This window comes from Egretta garzetta, unplaced genomic scaffold (assembly GCF_000687185.1).
Source record: "Egretta garzetta isolate BGI_Z169 unplaced genomic scaffold, ASM68718v1 scaffold322, whole genome shotgun sequence".
NCBI lineage: Eukaryota > Metazoa > Chordata > Aves > Pelecaniformes > Ardeidae > Egretta > Egretta garzetta.
Window position 1 is genome coordinate 3,645,706 of NW_009259044.1, and position 11,108 is coordinate 3,656,813.

Sequence of the window (11,108 nt, forward strand, 5' to 3'; positions counted from 1 at the left end):
GCAAGGCCAAACGGTTATTTTGCAAGGCACAAACACTCAGGCTACACAGTTCTGCTCAAGTGCCCTGTAACAGTCAAGAACAGCTGAAGCAATTAGCAATGCCCCATCTCCTCCAAAAGGCACAAACTCCAGGGAAGGAATCAATAGGAAAACTTTACAATACAAAGCCCTTAGCTCAAGACACGTTTTAGGGGTAAGGCTTTTAAAAGGCAGGGAATAAGATGCTAGGCTAGGACTTAGGAAAGGGCTGAACTCCATCCTTGCATATTCGATCATGCCATGGAGTCTCGGATTCCCCTGTGTGAAATGTAAAATAATGATATTTGTTTCCTTCGTGAAATCATTTGGAGTCCACTGACAGAACAGGCTAAATAAGAACTATGCCTCCGTGTTATTTATACCATCCCATTATTTAACAGACTACTTTTACCACTGATAGATGTGCCCGAACAGACACAGGGAAAAACGCTTCTGCAAACTTCTAACCACAAGCTGCACATGTGCAGGGTTTCTGACTGGAGATGAACCATCTCCTCCTGATTAGTTTTTGAATGGGATTTGTGACAAGCCCACTTGTCCAGGCAGGAGGTTCAATTTGCTGCCTCCCGTCCCACGTGTCTAAAAACTGCACTTTTTACAAACAGGAAAGGGAAAATGTTCTCATACACTGGCTGGCTACATGATGGATGGGGAGTCAGTTCAACCTCTCAAACACATTGCGTGTATCCTTGTTAACAGAATTCGAGTGCAGGTTTCCAAAATATGGCTTGAAAGGTGAAGCCTACCCAGAGCTTTCAGACTTTAGAAATTTCACCTTCACAAGGCTGTATTTCACCTGAGAAGATGCTTGTGACTTGTTTACGCCTTTCATCATCGTATGAGCACTTAACACCTCAGTCACATGAAGCACTAAGACCAAGACTTAGAAAGATATTCTGATTATAAAACTGATTTATTATTTACTCTCACAGGCCCTCGTTGTTACTTCCACTGAAGTCAATGGGAGTTTTGCCATTGACTTCAATAGGGTGGAGTAGAGCCAGAGACTTTTGTCTGTTAATTCCTTGTGGATCATTTACAGCTTTCCAAGCACCACTGCAAAAATAAACTTCAGATTTTTAAAAAACCACACGCACACACAACAAAAAAACAACTGGAGTTAAAATAAGTATAAATACCCGGAGAGAATCACTGGCCTAATATCCTTACAGTATTTCAGAACAGCTCATTAAGTACTCGTTTAATAAGTAACTGACAACTCCATTTTTCAGGATCAGCAACATGTGCATTTCTCCCATCGGGGATCAAATGATCCACTATCCTAGATACGTAATTTGCTTTTGAATATAGACCAAGCCTCAATACAATGACTTGGGCTCAGAGCAGAGATACATGGCCAAAAGTGGGCTTGATAAGTGGCATTGCTCTGGAGAGGCCAAGCGAAGACATCCGTGCACGGGTGGGGAACATCTCTTCCAGGTGCCTCTGTGGTGCAGTTCAGTTGACCAACCCTAGAAGCCCAAGGTCTTGATGAGGGCAACCAGGCAGGCCTCAGGGGACAACCAGCCACATTGTCAGCCAAAAAAAGGAAGAAAGGGTGAAAACTCACGCATCTTCTATTTCTTCCACTTCTAAAGTGCCTCTTCTATCTCAAATAGCAGAGCAACAGAACTCAAAATTAGGATAGAATTTGAGCATTTTTGCACCCCGTTGTCACATATTTTCAGGCAGAACTCTTTTGAAACCAAATATTTTCCCTGCAGGAGCATGTGAAATGTCACTCTCTTGTAAACTTCCACCACCCAGCTGCTGAAAGAGTCAAAAACTGCAGCCCTGGACTGAACCGGGGCAGCGTTCCTGGGTGAACCTCCACCATCTTACTGAAACGATTCTCATGTCAACTGCTTGGGAAAAGCAGGGCTAAGACAAAGGGGAACTAAAAGCCTGGGGCTTGAATTGAAACTATAAAAGGAACAAAAGTAGCAGCAACAAAACTCTACGGACTCCTTTGGCACCCAAGGAGGAAGCTTAAAATACAGCCAGCGTCTCTCTCAAAAAAGGAAAGAAAAAAAAAAAAAAAGACAGAAACAATCTCTTTCTGTGTAAGCTGTTGCCAGAGTCTGAGAGAATAAGCCAGCGTTTCTGTGCCAGCCCATTCACATGGCCAGGTGAAAAGAAACTCATTCCTTTACAGCTTGTGCTGCCCCACACAACATCTGCTGAGAAAGTGGGATGGGAAACACCAAAAAGGGGAGAAGAGAACAGCCGAGGCCTTCAGGTTAGAAGGGCAGCCTGTTCCCACCGGGGAGCCCCTCTTTCACTTGCAGACAACTGCAGCATTTGACATTTCAATGGGAACTGAGGCAGAGCAGGAGGGAGGGCGATGGAGGAGGGGGAGCTGGGAGAGCAGACATAAAGGGACCAGAGTGAGAAAAGAGAGGAGACAAAAATTCTGCATCGCTTTCATGTTTTTTCCCCCATAATATGACAGTCAGGAGAAAGAGGAGAGTTTCTTTTAAAATTAGACGGACGGGCAGAGGGTTGGCACTGTTAAAATCTTCTTCGGGATGAATCAATTTTATGGGGCTTACAGAGCAAAATTCTTTATTTTTTTTTTTTGTCATCCCCTTTTTTTGTGTTTTCAATGAGAAGGAAAAAGGATTTACATAAAATAAACAAAAAGAATGAATAGCAGCAAACCCTGCCATGGGCACCAACAGTGGATGCTTTTAGAAAAGTTACACGAATATTGTTTCAGTGTTCCGCATTGTCTGAGGGTTCAACACAGACACATTCATCCTGGGGAGTAACTCTGGAGTCCCCATCACTTCATACAAGCCCCTCAATGAGAGCTGCATGCTTTTTAAAATCTGTTTTATAGACACTTTCATCCAAACAAATCAGAGTATTTTGTGAAGGCTTCAAAGCAGCCCTGTGCCATAAAAGGGTATTATCTCCATTTTACAGAACAGGAAACTGAGGCCCAGAGGGAATCGCACAGCCAGCATCCAGAAATGAATCACTGGCGAAGCCTGGAATAAAACTGGTTCCCTGGAGCACCACGCTCATCTGCAGTGAATGCAGAAATGGCCTTGGCTAAGTGAGAGTCTTTCCGCTGGGTTTTATGTCAAGCCCAAATATGCAAACCAAAAATAATACAAACAAGGCTCAAGACAAAATAGTGCATTCATATCTACAACCAATATATATCGATTCACGGTCACAACAGTCCATGTATTGGAAAGTATGGAGGAACCTTTCAGCATTTGGTGAGATGACAGGCGAATGGCTTAGGTGGGAAGATGGTAGAGGAGAGCCCAGGAACGGCTTACTTGAAGGCAGCGCAGGAAGCTTAGGGGTGTCCTCAGAAGAGTGAGGTGCAACTTGGGTTCAGCTTCCACAAATCAAACTGGGAAATGAGACATTACATCCATGATCACTTTAGGTTTCCTTCTTTCTCAGTAAGGATTCCCGTGAATTCCCCTCACGGTCAGTAAGGCAGGCAAACAACCAAAAAACTTGCAAGATTACCACCACACTCAACATTCAACACACACCATCCAACATTCAGGGTTGCTTTGCTATTTGCTTGGGACTAGGGTCACACACAGGAGAGAATCTCCAAAAAGACACAAAGCCCTGATCGTCTGAGCTATAACTCTGGAGTGAGGATTAAGAGGTTAAGATACTTTGTGTTCAACTGGAACCAGTCTAGAAAGATTTCAGCATCACTTACCCTTTTGTGTGAAGAAAATTGCCGGTCTTTGATCCTTCTTGACTGCTGCAACTCAGTATTCCTTCCTTTCTGTCTCTGCTCCCCACTGCATACATACACGCAAACCACTGGGTTCCTGGTTAATAGGCCAGTTTGCACTGGGATGGATTTAAGGGTGATTAAACAAAGCCACAGGTGCTTCCCAGTAACACCAGTCAGCGTGGCATGCATCACACATCATGATGAGCAAGTGCAACCTTCTGCACCCTCCTCCTACCAACCCAGCCTCATGGCTCTACCCAGGGCTCTGGAGGCTTCCCAACCTCCGCAATGTTAATTTTCACTCTGTTACATATAATGGGCATCCACGACCAGATAGGTCTGAAAATCCATAGGGTCTGTAAAAGGCATGGAAAGAACTTGCTAAATTATTTTGGAGCTGTTGGCGGGGGGGGGGTGGTTTTGTTTTGTTTCAAGTCAGAAGACTATCTATAAACAAACATTTCTGCCACTGGCAAAAAATAAATGAAAACTCTGTTGATGTCTCTTCATCTTTCCAGGTTAAAGCATGAACGGTGTTTTAAAGGGATCCAGGAGCTTGGGTGCAACATGCATTTTATGTATTTGTCACACCCTCAGGAAGTCCAGCACTGTGCACAGCAGGTGTTAGAGCCCCATGCAACCCTAACGCCTCTCTACCATACTTGCAGGAAACGGCAAATGCTTTCCATTCCATATTTTCCTTCCCTTATGCTCCCAATGAGAGCAAAAGGGAGATTATCTCTGCTAAAAAGCAGCCTAGTGCATTCTCCAAAACTGCAGGGAAAGCTTCAACCCGTCTTCTGAAAACTCCCATTTTTCACCCTCGAAGAACACTTAAGAGCAAGATCTCATAGCATTTTCCCAGTACCAGAACTCCAGACTCACCACCAAAGTCCAGTACATGGGAACATCCTTGGGGGTAAATCTGGATGAGGTGGTCCAGGCTGCACCCCCTGTGCTGTACCACTAACTCACCCAGAGCCAGGGGGATGCTGGGTTTTCAGCAAGGAGCCGTGGGCACCTCTGAACTGCGTGGCTCTATTTTCCATCTGCAAAACAGGATTGCAAACTACCCCCACAAGCTAAGGACATTGAAACCCTGTGCGGAAGAGAATGCTGCAAAGTGGGAGTAAGGGGTTAAATCCCTTCCTGGTGCCTCACAGCCAGCTGTCAGGAATAAACAGCAACAGATAGAGAGGGGCTTTTCTTCTTCTTTAACTATAATAATGCATATAGTAAAATATAATAACGTTGCCCTTATTATTGCAGTTTTGGCAGCAGTAATGTAAGTTAGGGGACTTTCCTATATCACGGTTTATCCCTTCCCCACCCTTTAATCCCCAGGAGAAGTGGCTAATTGAGCCGCAACAGAATGGAGCCACCAAGGTTCTTGCAGCCTCTGCGGCAGGTGACAAGTCCACCCACCTCCTTCTGCACAGGACCAAAGCCACCTCCCCGCGCCCAGTGCTGAGAGGTTTCACTCTTTCGGCTGCCACGTTTTTGTAACACATACTCAGAAACCAGATATCTGTGGGGTAACGGTGAGTAATGCACTGGCTGCTATCTGCCTCGCTGAAAGGGTGATAAGAGTCAGTCGGAGATACAGGCGTGCTTCCCAAATTAGATAGCTAAACAGCAGGCCCTTCGAAAAATAACACCACAAGCCCCTCCCCACCATCACCTTTCTATTCGCAGGTAAGTACCAAGTATTGCTAACACAACCTTAACCGGTCTTCAGAAAGTCATGATTCACACAGACAAGATCATGAGATTGGTTTGGATTTAATGTGACTTTTTCCATTAAAAACCTCATTTAAATGAGCTTTATGTTTTCTCCTCACTGCTGGGCTAGAAATGGGTTTTAAAACCAAAAAAATGTGATCAAGAGACAAGCTGCTGTTCCTATAGCAGCTGGACTTCAGTGAAATATTTCAATATTCAGGAAAAGTATAACTTTTTCCCAACCAAGAGATGTGTTGACAACGTGTCTCTCAAAAGCATTCCTCAGGCTAAGTGAGGCGTCTTCTCTGCCCTTGGCTCAAGCCACGTTCTTGAGCTCTAGTTCGTGCATATTCCCCCCAAAATAACTGCCACAGTAGTGGTTTAGCTCAAAGCACTGTTGGATGATGGGTGTGCTGTGCTGCAGCCGTTGATCTGTGTATTCGTACCACCAACTGATAGGGGGTTCTGGCAGAGGTGGGTGTACCTCGGTGGGTGATGTGGAGAAGCAATGACACCTGGACTCATCACTGCCAAGTCCCTAAGATGTTTGGCCCCTACTCCAAAATCCCTTCCAGCACTTGTAGTAGGGGTTGGCTCCAGCTCTACCAGCCCTCAGATCAGGCACGGACCTTGGATGATCCAGGCTGGTTGGCATGGGTAAACGCATGGTGACAAGGAAATCTTGGTTATGTCCTTGGTGTTGTCCCCAGCTCCCTCTCCCACAGCAAGGAACTCAGAGATGCCTCAAGTGAGCACTGAGGTGGGGCAGAAGGTTTGTCTGGGGAGAAAAAAAAAGAATCACCCTGCAAACACCTCTGAGGGAATGCAAAATCATTAAGAACTTGACGCTGAAATGGCTCTTTGGATTTGGCATTTTGGTGCTCTAGATTCTTGCTGTCCCTCATCAGCTTTATCTGCCCTGGGCGTGAAACACTACAGATCTTCACCTCCCCAAAACAGTAGAGATGAAAGATGTGGGGTTCAGTGCTCGCCTCCCAAAAACAGTAGAGATGAAAGATGTGGGGTTCAGTGCTAGGTGAAGAGCAGGGTGACCACGAGGTTGAGATCAGTCTTCAGCTAAACCTTCCTGTGAACGCAGGAGCATGTGTTGCACTGCAGTTTTGGTATTTGCAAGCTCCTGGAGCAAGGACCATTTCTGTCCAGCTCTTGATACCAGCTTAGCACCATTTAATTTTCCATCCCAAAAGGAAAGCTCTGGTCTGCCAGGTTAACTCTGAGCAGAACTGTGCCATTGGGAGACCCGTGAGCTGCAAGCACTGAATTTGGAAGCTCCTCCACTTACCGCTCCCCAGTCACATTCTGAAAAATGAGGGGGGAAAAAATAATCAGAGAACAAATTTTAAATAAAAATATAATGAAGTCATCTGTAAGATGTACGTGGGTAACTTACCTGCTTGCTGTTACAATTAGCAATTTTTTCAACAGAATTTAAAGCAGATGAAAGCCCTGAAGGCTAGAGTCTGCTAACTTTACCCCCCACCTACCCACCAGTTCCATAAATAAATCTTGTGGGTTTGGAAATAGCTCCTTCCCCACCTCTAACCACAGGCTTGACAGTCCCCGCCAAGCCTCTCTATTTCATTAGTTTCTGGATCTTTCATACACATATAAATATGCATACATACGCACGCACACACATACAAAGAGCTGCCCACTTACAAACCTGACAGGTAAAATTATTCCCTCCTTCTACAGCCCTCCTAATTGCCTCCCCTGGGCTCTTGCAAAGTGTAAACGTCACCGGCTAAATATTAAGTTCGTGCAGTGTCACCGTTATGCCTTTCATTAAAGCAATATCTGTCTCATAGCTCAGCGTATATGTTACTTCTAATTTCGCTGTTAGGACCCACATGTAGTGTGCAACTTTCCAGTCCAACTTTAAATCATTATGCCAATTTCCCTCAGTTATTTAAGGATAATTTTCTCAGGAACCACTTGAAAGCTGATGGTGATATTCTTTTAAAACAAAACCATATTTTTTCTAACACACATTTTGTCCCGGCATGTATGGATGTGCTTTCTCTTGACAATTTTCTCAGAAATTGTTGGTAATTCAAGACCTCATTCATTTAATATCATTAAAATTGAGTCATGATATAAGGGTTATTAGAAGGTTTACAATATTTACCATCTTAAATCTCCACTGCTGGAGGCTTGTGATCGCTCCATAGTCTTTGCATTTTTTTTTCTTTTTTTGAACAAAAGTGAATTTCACAGTAAATTTTCAAAGGTTAGTTTTCCCAACACAGAAAGGTCTTTTCCACGAGAGCTGCTGTTGTTTATGTCTCCTGACATCCAAACAAAGCAGCATGCTGCCTGCAAGGAACAGCAATGATTTTAATTGGATTGCAGTAACTATCAAGAGATAAATAAAACCAAAAATAATTCCTTGTTTGCAGACTGGGACCTGTAACACTTGCTCCTGAGTTCAGAATGCAAACCAGCTCTCCCCAACGACATATTTGAACCCCATCCCCAGAAGTGACGGGACCTTAAAAATTGAAAATTCAGAAGAAACTGTATAAGAACTGGACTTAACCAGAGAAAACTTCAAAATGGAAAAAATAAATGAATCTGACTGCTGCTAGCTGTGGGTTACTCAGAAGACAGCAGTACCAAAGTAAGATTTATTGTGTTAATGTACAGAAACTTTCCATAGCCTGATAATTTGCAACAAAGTAGATTAACAGAATTAACTGGCTGATTTATAGCAAAATGAACTACCTTTAAATTGTTTGGATTAATGATAGGCAGTGAGCAACATGGTAGTAGTTTTCTACTTTTTAAAGGTGCAAATAGTAGAAACAAAGTATGCAAACCCAGATGCTTAAACCAGGGCTCCCAAGTATATATTTGGGCATTTAACATCCTTCTTCTAATTTTCAAAATGTTCTTAACAGCTCAGCAGCTTTGAAAACCAGACCGTGCTGTTCATACCCAGCCCAGGGGTTTTGAAGCTTGAGATTTGAAAGGGTATGAATAGAAATGCTGGAAATGAACCACTAAAATATCATAAAGCACCCACTGATTTCCCAATTGATTTCTTTCAACAGCTGAATCTGTTGGTTGCAGATTGAACAGGGAGTCAATAATTCCATTTCTATTTCTAACTCGGTCAATAAGAATATTTGGGAACATTTCTTCCAGGAAAGATCATCTTCAAACCCTTCCATATGGGATATCAATTTGTCAATGTTGGTTTATGACATTGAAGTCTTTGCATTAATAAGATAAAGGCAGGGTCCCCAGTAGCTCAGTGCACAGGCTAGGTGTCAGGACAGTTATTTTCCAGCACCCACCACCACTGGGCTTGGCGGTGGGCGATTCATACAGCCCCCTTGTGCTTCAGCTGTCCCAGGCCAGGCTACAACATCCCCTTTCAGACTGTGAACCAGTGCTGGGTGACTGCAACAGATCATTTAGGATACAAGCACGTCTGATAAGACCAGCTGCTACATCTGTAATAGGTAGCTATGAATTTATATTCCTCCTTTGCATAAAATGTATGACCCTTATCCAAGAATATGGAAGCACTTTTGCTCCCCCCGACAAATACCTAAACCTAGTCCAAGGTGCAGGTATGCATACATTTATTCCAGCTGTAGGCTGTCCCTGCAGATTAAATACCATTTTTTCTGGGTCTGACAGAAAAGGGAGCTGGAGAAAAATGTGTCAAAGAAAAAAAAATACCATCAGGCAATGGCTAGTAACTAAAAGCTGATTCCTGCAGGTGTCTCATTTCCCCCGAGGGCCACCTCTTGCTGTTTGTCCCCCCCCCACCCCAGATGCTACAACTCAAGAGGCAGCAGGATGGGTTAATGCACTGACTGGAGCAAACCAGCTCTGCTTCCTTCCCCCCTCCTCTTCCTCCTGCTAGCAGAGGCAGGCCAGCCACTAACACGCCCACAGCCACCAAGGGCTTCACAAAGCCACTTTCATCCAATGCACCTTACTCCTTTCCCCATCTCCAACTGCATAACGATGCTTAAAATACCCCCAGAAGATGTTTTTCACTGGACAAAATTACGGGCACTTGCAGGTCGCTGCAATTAGTAGCTCACCTCCCACCAAGGATAATGAATTAAGGAGACACCCAGCATGGGCAAACAAGAAGGGAACGCAGAAGTGAGTTCAAGATTTTCAGCCTCAGGTGTTCAGGCACTTAGGGGTAAAAAAAACCCCAAACCATCCTTGCTCTAAGTTTCTGGAGGGTTGGAGAAGGTACGATTTGTGCAGAGGCAAAGGGAGAGACACAGCTAGATCCAACGTGTCCGTACTCGTTCCTTTCTTGTGAGCACCAGGGAGCAGAAACCATTTTGCAAGCTGGCCCCCATCCCCCAGCGAGGGTTTTTCCTTCCCTTACACTGCAGACACGCAGTGTCCACGCTGTCACACGATGCCCAGCCCCACCAAACCAGGATGAACTGCTAACACACCTCCATAGAGAGGCTTTTTGTGAAAATGGCTCTGGAGCATGTCCTTCCCTTCCCTTTTCTAAGGGAAGAGACAGAGCCGTGCACTGATTTGGAAAAACAGAGGCCCCCCAAAAAAAACCCAGCTAACTGCTTTTGGTTAGTAATGTGGAAACAGGAGCCTGGCCAGCTCTTACAAAATACACTTTTGACACTGATCTCCCAAACAGGAACAGACTTGTTCTGGCTGTATGTACGTGTACACACACCCACATGCACAGATGCGAGAGGAAAACTCGGATCTTCTGGGCTCCAGCCACCCACACTAACCCAGCCTCCACCACCGTAACCCACCGCTGCAGCTGGCAGCAGATCGACTCTGGCCGATGCTTGGAGACCAGGAGACCAAACCACTGGTCCTGCCACCAACCTTGACGGGGACCTGCCCCCAGGGGTTGCAAATGCTGGTAGAACCTGGAAAAGTAGGGAGGAAGAGATGAGAGTCTGCATCCATCAAATGAGGCAGCTAAATGAATTGCCCTTTTCAAGAGCTGTGAGTGCTCCAAGTGCAAATCTTTCAGAGTTTGTGATAATATATTTCCCCCCATCCTATTAATAAAATATAATAGCAATTCTGAGAATAATGGCCTATTAGCTAAAGTCTTAAAATGACAGAGCAATCAAAAGGAAGGTGAAATATAGGGCTGGGGCAACCAGTTCGGGGCGGAGGGAGGGGGGCGTGTGTGTGTGTAACCTCCCTGTATGGCACACAAGCGCAGCACGGTAGATTTAGTGGTTTCTCAGACAGAAAACCACCACCGAACAAGAATGGCTTATTTTTTAAAAGCCATCAAATGCATGTTTTTAATTGTTCTCAGTGCACAGATGTCAATTGTTTGCACAGCTCAGACAAACTGCCGTGCTCTGCCACCTAAGGCGGCAGAAGAGACAGGACCAAACTCCTGCCCCACCGCTGTCACGAGGTTTGAAGGCTCTGCCACCCAAAAGCAACGGGACGGGTGGCAACAGGGACAGCAAGGATCATGTGTTGGCCTCTGCCACTATTAGAGCAGGTGGGGAACACCGGTTTTTTAATATTTTGCCCCATAGAAGAAGCGTAGAAAACCTGAATTTAACTAAAGGCTTCAAAATATTTTGAGACCAAAAGTTGTGCACGATATTGTTGCTGTTGGGTT